Raw genomic sequence first — 16,239 nt, 5'->3', positions numbered from 1 at the left:
TTAGCGTGCGAACAAACATGTGGCTCCAATTGGACATAGCTCCTGCTTATTTTTGCCGTGATGTTAAGAACAACCTCAACATAAAATTTAGAAATAAATAGATAGATAGATTCGGTCCAAATATTTGGCCACCTAGGTCACCAGGATTGACCAAGATGAATTTTTTTAAATGGGGTTATATTAACAATATTGTAAATGCTACACTTCCTACCCTACTACTTCAGATGATATTTTTATGAAATTAAGAATTTCGAACGCTTTTGCGTCTACAGCACCAGCTATGTTAAATAATGTAAACAAATAATTTAAAATCGCTTGTTGTATAAACATTTTGAACATGTAATACATAACTGATAATTTTTTACTTATAATAAGTTGTGGTTCATTTTGTATTTAGTTATTTTCTTAATATTATTACTTAATAACGAAAAAATTTATTTTACAAATCAGAAAATAAAAATATATCTACATATTTATTTACAACTACACTCTATACTCTATAACAACTATGCCAAGATGATGGGTTTAAAAATCGAGAGTGACTATAAATATTTTTAATATCGATGTACCGTTTAAGAAAATTGTAAATTACGCAAAAACTATGACTCCTAGTTATAGAACATATACCATATACCATTCGAAAGACGAACAACCTGTGTTTAGTATAATCCTTGATTAATATACATGGTGTTCTAATAAAATAACCATCATATTATGCTACATTGAATAATCCAATAATGAAACTGTAAATTTTGAACACCCTGTAAATAAATGTGTAATAATCAAGCATGGAATGCATTAATTATAAGATACTTACCAGACCGTATTGTCATAAAATGACAATGTCATACAATGACATTAATTAACTTCATCTTTTGTTTTAAAATCGATTTACAGATTAAGAATTTAAATAATTGTAAATTACGCAAAACCTATGACACCTAGGTATAGGACATCCATATACCATTCGAAAGAGGTAAATTTGTTTAGTATAATTATTTATTAATATACATGGTGTTCCATTTAAAATAAACATCATATGACACATTGAATACTCCACTAATGAAACTGTAAATTTTGAACACCCGGTAGACAAATGTGTAATAATTAATTATGGAATACATTCAACCAATATCCAACTATTTAGATGTAAAAGTAATGTTTTTATAATTTCGTAAATAACTTCAGAATAAGCCTTCTTTTAAAACTTTATATTTTTAGAAAAGTCAACATAACTCAGAACACTCTGTACATAGGTATAGGGAAGTTTTATGAAACTATACCTTATTTTTTGCGGACAATTAAAAAATTTAATGAAATACAGGGTGTTCCGTAAGAAAAAATATAACTTTGATACGCCGCCATTTATTGGGACACCCTATACATTTCAAAATAATTTTAAAATGTAGCTTTTATCAACTTACAAACTATTTAATTTAATTTTTTTTCAAATATTTTACTATTTCGCTGTAATCTTCCGTCGCGTTAGTGGTGACTCACCCTGTATAAGTCATAGATAAGTGGCATGTTCAGGAAAAAATTGTCACATTCACTGCAAAAATACATCAATTTGAATATTAAAAATACGTCAATGATAAAGCAACTAGGTCGGAAAATAGAAAGTCCGGCGTTTTCAGTAATCTTTACCACACTTGACGTATTCGAACATTATTTCTAGAGTTTCTTTATTTTTAATACATAATATTTTACAGTCAGCGTGAGTCATTATCTACGTAAAACATTACATATCTGGAATCTCACTCTCTAAAATACACCGCGTTAATAGATTATGTTCCACAACATAACTTTTATAGAATATTTTTTTTTTAATTTACTTGAAGATGAAAACTATGAAGAACAATATACTATGAAGACTACGAGTAGCTGGAGATACTCTTACGTTCTCGGTCTTGGTAGAAGATAGATCTACTTCAGAGCCATGAACAAAAGGGACTTGAGAATAACATTAAACCTTTAATGGAATCAAAAAGCACAAATTGTAATAGATAACGAACTCAGTCCAAAAATTTAAATCGGGAGAGATGAAATAGTCCAAATTCTAAAGACAAAAAGATAGACAAAAGAGACTTAAAAATAATAATAAAAATTTTTTGGAATCAAAGAGCACAAATTATTGTAATTGATAACGAAGCCAGTTCAGATACGCTCATATGGTATTCATTGATCTTGAAAAAGCATATGGAGTCTATGGCAAATGGCAAAGATTGGAGTCCCTGGCGAATATGTAAAGATTGTGAGAGATATGTATGAGGGAGTAACGAATAGTGTTAGGACAGGTGTGGGAGAGACTGATAAATTTCAGGTAAAAGTAGGATTACACCAAGGCTCGGTGCTTAGTCCTTATTTATTCTCATTAGTTTTGGACCAGATAACAGCGAAACTACAGGGTAGCATTCCATGGTGCCTAATGTATGCTGATGATGTAGTGTTAATAGGAAATAGTGAAAGAGACTTAGAATAAAAACTGGAACGGTGAAGACAAGCTCTGGATGAAAAAGGTTTAAAACTTAGTAGAACAAAAACAGAGTATTTGGAATGTTCATTTAAAGATGGAGTTAATACAAATAAAATGGTATCTTTGGGTGGTGAAATGATTGTGAAAAGCAATAGTTTTAAGTACCTAGGATCGGTATTACAGAGTAATGGACAAATTGGTGTGTTGTGTGACAGAAAAATTCCAATGAAGCTGAAGGGAAAATTCTATAAAACAGCCATAAGACCGGCTATGATGTACGGAACTGAATGTTGGGCAATGAAAAAGAAAGAGGAACAACGAATGCATGTGGCGGAAATGAGAATGCTTAGATGGATGAGTGGAGTGACAAAGAAGGATAAAATTAGAAATGAGTATATTGGGGAAGTCTAGGTGTGGCACCAATTGATGCCAAAATGAAAGAGCATAGGTTAAGATGGTTTGGTCATGTTCAACGTCGAGACGTTAATCACCCAATACGAAGAATAGCTGAAGTGCAGATTCCTGGAAGAAGTAGGAGAGGAAGACCAAAGAAGACCTGGGGGGAGGCGATAAGGCAGGACATATTGGTTAAGGGGATTAACATTGATATGACCCAAGATAGAATTGTGTGGAGAAATGCAATTAGGGAAGCCGATCCCGAATAGGGATAAGGCAAAGAGAATGATGATTTGAAATGAGGTGTTACAGAAGGATGATTATAACAGCACGAACAGAGAAGAAAACGAACACGGAAGTAATTGATGGATTCGACAGTTACTTGATCGAAGTTCATTTTATCTAACAATAAAACACTGAAAACGTTTGTTTTCTATACTTCCACAAAATTTATTACAACTATGTGACTACAGCTGTTTCGGCAGAGTGCCTTTCTCAAGTGATTTAGATTACTATGGGTTTGCCTTTTTAAAGTCTTTAACTGAAGAGGTTGAGGAGTGGGGAGCTGTTTGTCTCGAGTTGGTCATTCAGAATTATATCTGTATTTTTCAATTTATTAATTTCTATAGATTCTTAAGATAGCTTAAGGCCTTTATTTTGAATATGCAGGATTTGAAACTGTTCATTAAAATAATGATTATGATCTAGAATGTGAAGTGCGTATGTATAAGTGTCTGTTTTTCTATTGTTGAAAGCCCTTTTGTGTTCTGCTATCCGTTTGTCAAAGGTTCTGCCAGTTTGACCGATGTAAGTTTTCGGACAGTCACCACAAGTTAGTTTGTAAACACCAGTCTGTAGTTGTTTTCTCTTTCGGCTCTTATTGTTCTTAATATATTTGCTTAAGTTGTTGTTAGTTCTGAAAGATGGTGTTATTCCTTTCTTTTTTATTTTTTTATGTATCTGGCTATTTTTGTTGTTATCTTGCCAGTATATGTGATAGAGCAGAAGGTACTGGGTTCTTTCTGCGGTGGTGGATAGACTAATTACAGGGCTTTCTTATGAAGTTTTTGGTTTAAAATTTTGTTAATTGTTTGTTCGTTATAGCCATTGTTTACTGCTATTTGTTTAGTGATGTCCAGTTCTATCTCGAAGTTATTTTTTGACATGGGAATTTCTGTCAGTCTATGTATCATGCTATGGTAGGCTGCTAATTTGTGTTGTGTAGGATGGGATGATGAATTATGTATAGTTGTGTCAGTATGGTAGGAGTTCATCATAAACCTACCGTATATCATAAACCTACCCATACTGACACAACTATACATAATTCATCATCCCATCCTACACAACACAAATTAGCAGTCTACCATAGCATGATACATAGACTGACAGAAATCCCCATGTCAAAAAATAACTTCGAGATAGAATTGAACATCATTAAACAAATAGCAGTAAACAATGGCTATAACGAACAAACAATTAACAAAATTTTAAAGCAAAAACTTCATAAGAAAGCCCTGAAATTAGTCTATCCACCACCACAGAAAGAACCCAGTACCTTCTGCTCTATCACATAATACTGGCAATATAACAACAAAAATAGCCAGATACATAAAAAAGAAAGGAATAACACCAGCTTTCAGAACTAACAACAACTTAAGCAAATATATTAAGAACAATAAGAGCCGAAAGAGAAAACAACTACAGAGTGGTGTTTACAAACTAACTTGTGGTGACTGTCCGAAAACTTACATCGGTCAAACTGGCAGAACCTCTAAAAAACGGATAGCAGAACACAAAAGGGCTTTCAACAATAGAAAAACAGACACTTCTACATACGCACTTCACCTTCTAGATCATAATTATTCTTTTAATGAACAGTTTCAAATCCTGCATATTCAAAATAAAGGTCTTAAGCTATCTTTATTAGAATCTATGGAAATTAATAAATTGAAAAATATAAATATAATTCTGAATGACCAACTAGAGATAAACAGCTCCCCACTCCTCAACCTCTTCAGTTAAAAACTTTAAAAAGGCAAACCCATAATAATCTAAATCACTTGAGAAAGGCACTCTGCCGAAACAGCTGTAGTCACTTAGTTGTAATAATTTGTAATATAATAAGTAATATAATAATCCACCGCAGAAGAAAAAGAAATAATGGACTACCTAGATGCCCCATTTCAAATGGACTTGCCTCTACATAAATTTACTGTAAAAGAAGTCAAACACATTGTAAAGCATGAAATCAACATAAAAAAGGCACCTGGATTCGACCTAATTTCTGGAAAAATTCTACAGCAGTTACCTGAAAAATGTTACAAACTTATAACCTTCATATTCAACGCAATGCTACGGACGAGTTACTTCCCCTGCACCTGGAAGGTTGCACAAATCATCATGATCCCTAAGCCCGGAAAAAACCAGAAGTCGTCTCCTCATATAGGCCAATAAGCCTGCTCCCAATGTTATCCAAAGTTTTCGAAAAGCTCTACGCCAGTACGCTCGAAATAATAATAGATTCAAAAAAATTGATTCCAGATCATCAGTTTGGATTTCGAAAAAAGCACGGAACAATTGAGCAGGTGCACAGATTAGCTAACCAAATCTACAGGGATCTGAACGGTAAAAGATATTGCTCAGCAGCCTTCTTGGATATATCACAGGCATTTGACAAAGTATGGCATAGCGGCTTACAATTTAAATTGAAAGAACTCTTACCCTATCCCCACTATCTACTACTAAAATCCTACCTTTCAGACAGACATTTCTTCTTGAAACAAGGGAGTGAACTTACTGCATTACATCCAATATATTCTGGCGTTCCTCAAGGCAGCGTCTTGGGACCTATATTGTTTCTCCTTTATACAGCTGATCTGCCAAGAACAAGAACCACCACTGTAGCAACATTAGCTGATGACACAGCGGTCTTGGCATCCCACACCAATCCGGCCTCAGCCTCAAAGAACCTTCAGACAAACCTTGATAAAATCGAAAAGTGGCTAAAAAGATGGCGTATCAGAGTTAATGAAACGAAATCTACACAAGTGACATTCACTTTACGCAGAGAAACATGTCCACCAGTAAAAATCAACGACTGCTATCTCCCACAAGCTGACGATGCTAAATATCTTGGCATGCATTTGGACCGACGGATGACTTGGAAGAAACATATATTCACCAAAAGAAAACAGCTACGCCTTAAATTTAGCAAAATGTATTGGCTGATTGGACGCAAATCTAAATTATCATTGGACAACAAAATACTGTTGTATAAGGCCATTCTCAAACCTGTGTGGACATATGGTATACAACTTTGGGGAACCGCCAGTAATTCCAACATTGACATCCTTCAAAGATTCCAAAACAAAGTGTTGCGAACCATCGTCGATGCACGACGATGCATTCTACATTCCCAACAGGGTCATTCTACACGACGTCAAGTTGGAATCCATCAAGGAAGTGATCTACCAGTTCAGTGTTCGTTACAGTGAAAGAGTGTCAGTGCATCCTAACGTGTTGGCCAACCGCCTAAACGTGCCCGATGTCAACGAAGTGCGTAGACTTGGACGCCTGCTGCCTGCCGACCTGTCTACAGGACTCAGATAAGTTTTAGCTTTTAAGGTCATATAGACACCAATAAGTACTCTCATTGTCAAAAAAAAACTAAATTTAAATTTAGCTAGTTCTTTAAAGGAGATCACTCACTGGAGTGATACTCTACATGTCAATCTCACATTTGTCAAAGCAAACGCTTATTGCCCTTCCGGCAGATTGCAGAATCCATTAGGGGTTATATAAAAAAATATATAATAATAATTTGTTTGTAATAAGTTGTAATTTTGTGGAAGTATAGAAAACAAACGTTTTCAGTGTTTTATTGTTAGAACACGGAAGTATTGCGAGAAATAGGCAAAGAATACTAAATAATAAATACGATAAAAATAGGAAAGTTACAATATCTAGGACACGTCATGATGGGAGAATTACATAAAATGCTAATATTGATCATACGGGGAAAGATAAGAAGGAACTGGTTTAAAGGCAGTTCAATAAAACTCTTCAGAGCAGCGGTAAATATAGTAAAGATAGTGATGATGATATCCAAGGGCACTTAACGAAGATGTATGTATATTATACTGCAAGCGAGATTGATGCGGGTCCGTGCAAAACATAAAGGCATACCGAGCGATAAGAAATTTTCACTTCAAAAATGCGTTTTTTTGACTAGAACACGTAAGAAAATTGACTGGAAAAAATACTAATTCTATCTTATTGTCTATTTTTGAATTTGTGTGCTTTAATGTATGACATATTTTTATTACACCCCGTGCATTAAAGAACTCGTTTATCAACAAACGTTAACAATTTTATTGATGACACGAAAATCAATAACTACAAAACATATCTAAGTATAGAATTTATAAAAATGTTATTAATGAGGAAATTTATGATTCATAAATAGCTCATGAAATATTCCTTTTTTAAAAGAAGTTGTGGATTAGAAATTATCGATATACATACAATAAACTCATTTAAACTATTGATTATGTAGTTTAGAAAAAAAAATACACCGTTAAAGGTGTTTTATTGTTTCATATTGTAAATGGACCCCCAAATATGAAAAAACCGCTGAGTGCTACACCATTTAAAGGGTTTCATAATTCAATTTAATCCATCGTAGACGAATTTTTAACTGTGTTTTCGTGTAAAAGCAAACATATTGTGATGGGATGAGATTTAGCAAAATACTTACACTAAATAAATATTTACTGTCGACTTTATCTTGTAACGTTATGAATGTCACATCTTTGTTAATTTATATTTAAATAATTATTTTAGTCCATTTTTTTTATTAATTTCTTAACCTCTTGTCTCGGTTTTATTGTTTTTTTTTTTAATAGTTGGCGTCCTCTCTCTTTATTTTCTGTAGGCGAATTATTCTGTTATATTTTAACACACCATTTAGATGTCTCTCTAACACAAAGTTTGCATTATAGTTTTTGGGAATATATATTAAATCCCCCCCTCCCCCCCTTCGGGAGGGATTCACAATTTAATCTATCGTCGACGATGCCATCATGGCAAGAATAACCAACGCAGCTGCTATAAGAACAAGATGGCTGCTTCAAGCCACTTGCACGGTCAATATCTAAGCCATGGTCTGAAGCCAACAACTACACCATCTACGTCCAGCAGGATTCAAGAACATACAATATTGCCATAAGTATCACTTATATTTTGTACAGCTTTAGGCAGGGTTTGCTAATTAAATATCACTTTATTATATTTTTGTGATAATAAATATGATTAGTTAATTTTTTGCTTTATTTGTCCCAATCTGAATTTTCTTTGTTCATATTTTTGATGAATGATAAGACGAACTTACACCTAATAGAGTGAACTGCTGTAGCTCAGCGACAAGAGACTGGCTTCATAAGCCAGAGCGCACGAGTTCGAATCTCGGCACCAACAACGACATATTAATTTCTAAAAATGATACGAGCCGTTCACCGTGCTTCGGAAGGTACGTTAAGCCGTCGGTCTCCCTGGTCTAGTGTGCGTCGACACTACTTCAAACAGGGTTAAAGATGCAGTGGTACCGGAACCTGTCCGAAAGGATCTTCCCGGCAAAGTGCCATACGATATTATTACCTGAGAGACTGAGCTAGGCGAAGCATAGCCGGTAGGCTTTCATAGTTAATTGAAGTATTATTTTACAATTAATTGAAGTATTATTTTACAATAGTATTTCAATTATCTGTGTCAGTCTTATAGCTACACATTGGGGCCCACGTAACTTGTTTTATTTGAGGATTGGAACTCTGAATTCTTGGTTTGGTGACAAGTGAAGGAACATTAAGGTACTAGTACACTTTAGAAGACCAGAAATAAACATTTTTTCAAGATTTTTTTCTCAGATCCCTTATTAAAAATGAACATAAAACTTTTTACATATTAATATCTAACTCTTAGAGAATACAAAAAATATATCTTATTTCATTTATGCACGTACACTAATATTGTAGATGGCGCCATAGTCGAGGCCTCGAAAAAAAGTAGTTCCGATGGCGGACAGTTAATCTCAGGATTGGGATCTCTAAAACAAAAAAATCGTAAGGCAATTGAAAAAGGAAGGTCTCTTACGTGACAATGTACCACCGTTAGTGAAAAATTCCGCAAAATCAATTTTACGGAAATTTGAAAAAAATTAGTGAAAAAATCACCCGTTTTTTTTCAATTTTTTATGGTTAAAAAATATATATTTTTTATTTTTTTGGTCAAATTGTGGTAAATTGTCAAGTAACAAACCTTCCTTTTTCAAATGCAGTATGATTTTTTTGTTTCAAATATCCCAATCCTGAGATTACCTGTCCGCCATCATTTTTCGAGGCCTCCTCGACTTTTGCGCCCTCTACAATATTAGTGCACGTGTATAAAGAAAAAAAGATATATTTTTGTACTCTCTAAGAGTTAGATATTAATATGTAAAAAGTTTTATGTTAATTTTTAATAAAGGTTCTGTGTAAAAAAATTCTTGAAAAAAATTATTATTTTTGGTCTTCTAAAGTGTACTAGTATCTTAAACACTATTTTCATCTACATATTCAATTTTTTTAGTAAATCTTGATATTTTCATATTTTTTTACTACTTTTTATACCTACATTAAACCTTAATTTTCACATGCTGCATTGAAAAGTATATACAGTGGAACCCCGATAAGTCGGCCTCCGATAACCCGGACCGATTTTCATTAGTCAAAACAAACATTTTTTCACTTTGACTGAGTTTTTTACCAAGAAATAAACAATATTGTATACAACTGTACGTAATTTAGATGTATTGTGCATATGTATTTCATGTGTTTGCAATTATAATCTGTATGTTTATTATTTATATGTATTTTATTAATTTTTACCATTTTCCTCGGCTAACCCGGATTTTCGATAACCCGGATTAATCTGACTTATCGAGGTTTCACTGTAATATCATGCTTTTTTTAAAACGACAACATCGAATAAAATAATAATGTACATAGAAAAATTATTTACAACTAGTATATAGAATCATCCCAGTAATAATTAGTAATAGTCCGGGAAGCCTGGCCCATTTTCACCATTTATTACTAACAAGCTAATTTTTCATCAGTAGCTTCATTTTGACGAGACGTCCAACTTCTTTCCCTACAATTTCCGTTTGTGGCAGCTAACAAGGGTAACAGGGATAAAATATGTTGACTTGAAAATTCTCAAAAATTTATTACTAACTGGTTTTTATTTTGTTAATTTTCAAGATAATTATCTAAATTAGCCGAAAAAATATTTGTCCTACAAAATGCACGGTTTTATCAAAAAGTCTCCCATTTCCAACATGTATCATTCACGAGGTCATGAAAAATAATTAATAGCCATCTGATTTTTTGTCTGTTGATTAGTTAAAAATATTTATATAATTTAACACCCACATTGTCCTACAAATTGTGTGGTACGTTGTCCTGGTCCTACGTTCAAAGGGGGGATTCTTTGATAGGACCTTGCATTTTGTAGGACAAATATTTTTTCGGCTAATTGTGATAATTATCTTGAAAATTTTTTGCTCAATTAGAAATCCAATGAAATCAATTAATTTGTGGTCATCTGATTGAATACAACCAATAAAACCAACATTATACTGAAAACAGATCCCATGGGCTGTTTTCACTCAATCATGTAGCTATGGATACCTACATTTCGTTTCATTTCGATTTTGACATTTCAAATATTCAATATTTCAAAATGTCACGATTTGGTTGTAATACTGATGAGAATATTAATGAAATTATCGAATCAAATATACCAAAGAATACTGTTTACAGTAAAAAATTTGTATGGAATGCGTTTATGGACTTTTGCAATGATAGAAAATATGAATTAGATGGAAATCGGCGGTGGAAGAATTATAATAAAGAAGAACATCATAATAAAATTATTAACAGCATGCGTAGTGGAAATGCATCTTCATCAGTTATAGAAACTAACATGTCTGGATCTTCATTAAATTTTTCTAATTGTTCCTTTGTTAATTGCACATTTAAATAAATTGTTTCTGCTCTGTATTTTTTTTTCATAACCAGCAAAAAATTTTCTATCCGAATAACCCTCGAACATTGATAAATGCTCAAAAATTTTTTAACAACTTTCTCAAGCTTGTTGCTTACAGGCAACAGACCTCCGCCTACGGCGTCGGTCTGTTTCCAAGCAACAAGCTTTCGAAATCTGTTATAAATTTTTTTCGAACAATTATCAATGTCCTTGGGTTATTACTACTGAGAATTAACAAAAAAAAAACAGTTAGGAATAAATTTTTGAGAATCGTCAAATCAATATATTTACCCCTTTTGCCCCTGTTAGCTACCACAAACAAAAATCGTTGTAGGCACAAAAGTTGGGCGTCTCGTTAAAATAAAGCTACTCACGAAAAATTGGCTTGTTAGTAATAAATGGAGAAAATGGGCTTAGGATCCCGGACTATAAATTGTAGTGACTAATAAATCGTTTTTTTTTTTTAATGAATCTTGTCTTGTGTTATCAGTAGTATTTAAAATCCGTTCCACTAAGCCAATTCACGATAAGGATGTCACACAACCACCATATAAAAAGCATAACGAAAATTTTGATACCTTTTCCAGTCCTAATGCATCGACTTTGATTAAGTTGGTCAACAAAAATTACCCCAAGAAAACATTTTGCTAGTAGTGTGGTTTCGGTTTTTTTTTTGTTGGTAATATCAATTACTGTATACATATATTTGAATAACGTAAAATATATACAGACTGTTTAAAATTTCAATTAGATATACGCACTATCAATGGGAACACTGCTTCTACACAAACTCAACAAAAATAAGTACATATTTCTAAAATGCAAATAATGACAAATAATGTAAACAGTGAGAACGGGAATACAAAAAACACACACAGATAAATTAATGATCTATAATAACACGTGATTATATTGTGCAGGATAAATGTGCAGAACATCCTAATATGTTTCTTAATTGCTTGTAGTAAAGACTATTAGTTTGTAGTATTTCTGTGTAATCTACTTTATTTAACTGGAATTAACAACCCAATTTTTACTACTTCAAAGTTGTGGTTAATAATTCTGTTCTGCCTAACTCTTGGTCTTGGATTTTTGGTTATTAGCATGCATTTCGTCTTTTCTTTATTTATTCGAAGACCCAAACTACCTGTTTCATCCTCGAGTTTTGAAAACACCTCTCTTACGTCTCTTGTAGAATGAGCAACTGCATATAGAATCTAGATCATCAGCAAAGGCCAACAATAGTTTTGATCCTCGATTCGCAAATCCCCTGTCTGCTCAAATGATCTTTTACGTATCATATCATATTCTAAGGTCAAATTGAATAGCAACAATGATAAGGGGTCTCCTTGTCTAAGTCCTGATGTTATACTAAATGGTATCGATGTCCTCTTGTCTACCTTTACCTGTGCATATGAGTCTGTAACGCAGATGCACATGAGTCTGCAACGCAAGATGTTTAATATTGAATTGTTTAATCAAATTTTAATGTGATACTAAGGAAAGTCTTTGCATAAAAAAATAAAAATCAATTTTATTTTAATTTAGTAAGTAAAAGTAAACGCAGACACGAAGAAAGGCTCTCACTGCACAAAAATGTCGAGGCATTCAGCTTCTGGATAACCCTAGCCAAAAAAGAAGACTCAAGAGGATAAAGCCATACAAGTTAGCGTAGTGCTTGGTGCAAGTAAGTGAAAGAGCTATTGTTAAATGAAAAAGCTATTGGTGTACAAAAAAAAGTGCTTTAAAAATTAGAACAAGAAGCTAAGTATACACCACTGGGTGATTCTTCTATTAAATTAGATAGTAAGTTAGGATCTATAAAAAGTTACTAATTGGTATTTGCCTAGATTGTAGCATTAAATAAACAACATAAAAAAGATAGTCACCACTATAGTTTAGGCGCCAGAGGGGTCACCGTGTCCTTTTTAATTCTGATGGACAAACTCAACGGTTTCTTATGGATTTTTCGCTGCTGATTACGAATTTCAATTCTTTCAACAATTTAGTTATTTATAAGGCTCTGGCTCGAACTAAAAGAGATAAAAAAATGTTTGAAATAAAATTTGTTCCTTAATAAAAAACGAAGAAAAAACGTTTACTAAATTTAAATCAAACAATTCTTCTTCTTCTTCTTCTTCTTAGCCTTCTATCGTCCACGTTTGGACATAGGCCTCTCCCAACTCCTTCCATCGGTCTCTATCCTGAGCAACATATTTCCAATTCGTTCCGGCTACTCTTTTAATATCATCAACCCATCTCATCTGTGGTCTTCCTCTCGGTCGTTTACTTTGGTAAGGTCTCCAATGTTGTATCGTGGCATTCCAACGTTGGTCTTTCTGTCTAACAGTGTGGCCTGCAAAGCTCCATTTAAGTTTGGCAACTTTTGTTGTTATGTCCTCGACTTTTGTTTTTGATCTTACCCAGTCGCTCCTCTTTCTATCTGAAAGTCGTATACCTAACATTGCTCTTTCCATAGCTCTTTCTGTTGTAGCTAGTTTATTCATATTTGCCTTGGTTAGGGTCCAGGTTTGACACCCATATGTCATGATAGGAAGGATGCACTGGTTGAACACTTTGGTCCTCAAATATTGAGGTATTTTGCGGTTCTTAAGTATCCAACCAAGTTTTCCAAATCCTGCCCATGCTAGTCTTGCTCTCCTATTAATTTCCGCACTTTGGTTTTCTTTGTCAAGTTTCAGGATTTGGCCTAGGTAGATATATTCCTGGACTTTTTCTATCTCACTGCCATTTATAGTTATGCGTCTGGGGTCATCTGTGTTTGTCATTATTTTTGTTTTCTTCATGTTCATTTTTAGACCGACGTATTGGGAGCTGCCTGCGAGTTCCTCTATCATAATTTGCAGTTCCTCGAATGAGCTCGCTATAATCACAATGTCGTCAGCGAATCTGAGGTGATTTAGCTTTAGAAGCTAAATCACCTCAAACAATTAGAACTCAAGATATTGTAAAATTAGTTCACAATGCAAATTGCAAATGGCATAATAAGTACTTTTCGAAGCTTTATCGATCGTAACTCTGCTTCTACGCATGCAAATGAGCCTTAGAAGTTCCCATTTTAAAGCTTAATTAATAAACTTCCAAACAAAGTTTGATAAATTATTACTTTATCTTCTTCTTCTTCTTAACGTGTCCTATCAAGTCCCCTTGACGTTGGCGATTAACATGGCGAAACTGTCTCTGTCTCGAGCTATTCTAAATAGGTGTTCTGCTTTCTTTATTCCTGTCCACTCCCGGATATTCTTCAACCAAGAGGCCTGCTTTCTACCAATTCCTCTGCGTCCTTCGATTTTACCCATCATAATAAGTTGAAGAATATTATACCGGTCTCCCCTTACTAACGTGTCCAAAATAGGCCATCTTTCTATATTTGATGTTATCAAAGAGCTCGCGGGTAGCATTTACTCTCTTAAGGACTGCCACATTTGTCAGCATAGCCGTCCATGGTATTTTCAGAATACATCTGTGCAGCCACATTTCAAAGGCCTCCAAACGGTTAATGGTGGATATTTTTAATGTCCATGCTTCGACACCATACAAGAGGACTGACCAAATGTAGCATTTAATCATGCGCTTTCGAAGTTGAAGTTGCAAGGTATCAATACAGAAAAATGACCTCATTTTTAAAAATTTCGTGCGGGCTATCTCGATTCTACATTTTATCTCTTTATCTGGATCTAGTTGTTCAGTAATATGGAAACCAAGATATTTAAAACTGGGTACTCTTTGAATTATATGACCATCAACATATATAACCGTGAATCTTGATGGGCCAAACGGCTAAATACTATGTATTTTGTTTTTGAACAGTTTATATTTAGGCCAAACTCTCTTCCCACTGTGTCAATGGCATTTAAAAGATGTTGTAATCCATTCATATCATCACTTAAAATAACTGTATCGTCTGCATATCTGATTGTATTTATTAGAATTCCATTAACCTTCACACCCCATTCCAAATTATGCAGCGCTTCCTTAAGTATTCTATCTGAATATAAATTGAATAACAGTTGGACAGTATACAACCCTGTCTGACACCTCTTTGTATTTTGCATATTTCTGTTGATTTTCCATTTATGCAAGCTGTCGCTGTTTGACGCCAGTATAATTTTTCTATGATTCGTACATCTTGACTATCAACTCCTTTATCCTTTAATATTTTAATTAATTTGTGATGTACTCGATCAAAAGCCTTCTCATAGTCAATAAATACAGCAAAGACGTCTTTCCTTTGATCTCGGCATTTCTGCAATAACACATTTAGTGCAAAGAGTGCGTCCCGGGTTCCCAGTCCATTTCTGTAGTCAAATTGTGTTTCATCCTGGTCTTCTTCACATTTATCTCTGATTCTACTGTGGATGATACGTAGAAAGATTTTCAAGGTGTGGCTCATAAGGCTCATAAAACTTTATCTTCACTTGTTTTAAAGTTATACCCGTTTGAAGTTATAATTTTCTTAAAAAAATTGTACATTAATTTGTTTATAAGGGTTTCAAGCAAATTTGAGCTATAAACATTTATACTTTAATTGACAATAATGATAGAAGAACTCAAAAGGAACATTTTGAGCTGGGTAAAATGTTCGTAGGTTTATTTTTGGCCAAGATATCGATATTTTAATAGCGAGCTCTGAATCTTGTAATAAAAATGCTTACTTGACTGTGAGCCGATCTTGTGCCTCATAGAGCGCCATTAAAATATCGATATCTTGGCCAAAAATAAACTTACGAACATTTTCATAAGCTCAAATTGTTCCTTTTGAGTTCTTCATCATTATTGTTCATTAAAGTAAAGCTGTTTATAGCTCAAATTTGCTTGAAACCCTTATAAACAAATTAATGTAAATTTGTTTTAAGAAAATTATAACTTCAAACGGGTATAACTTTAAAACAAACGAAGATAAAGTAATTTAACAAACTTTGTTTGGAATCCTATTAATTAGTCTTTAAAATGAGACCTTCTAAGGCTCATTTGCATGCGTAGAAGCCGAGTTACGATCGATAAAGCTTCGAAAAATACTTATTTTGCAATTTGCATTGTGCACTAATTTTACGATATCTTGAGTTCTAATTATTGGATTTAAGTTTAGTAAAACGTTTTTTTCTTCGTTTTTGATTAAGGAACAAATTTTATATGAAACATTTTTTTATCTCTTTTAGTTTATGAGCCAGAGCCTTATAAACAATTAAATTGTTTATAACAATTTTTTGACCACTCGGATCGCAATCCACCCTCGAAATTCGTAATCAGCACCCAACAAT

The 16,239-nt window shown here is 33.6% G+C and overlaps 1 protein-coding gene across 3 annotated transcripts in view; it reads right to left on the bottom strand.

Annotated features, from left to right (window-relative positions):
• Positions 1-16,239, bottom strand: part of LOC126887316 (protein lifeguard 1-like) — a 55,286-nt gene that overhangs the window by 29,534 nt on the left and 9,513 nt on the right. The gene's annotated exons all lie outside the window — the stretch shown is intronic.

The sequence above is a fragment of the Diabrotica virgifera genome, chromosome 6 (genome assembly GCF_917563875.1).
Source record: "Diabrotica virgifera virgifera chromosome 6, PGI_DIABVI_V3a".
In the NCBI taxonomy this organism is placed as follows: domain Eukaryota; kingdom Metazoa; phylum Arthropoda; class Insecta; order Coleoptera; family Chrysomelidae; genus Diabrotica; species Diabrotica virgifera.
The sequence above is the reverse complement of the archived record's forward strand: the minus strand, read 5'-3'. Positions and strand labels throughout refer to the sequence as shown.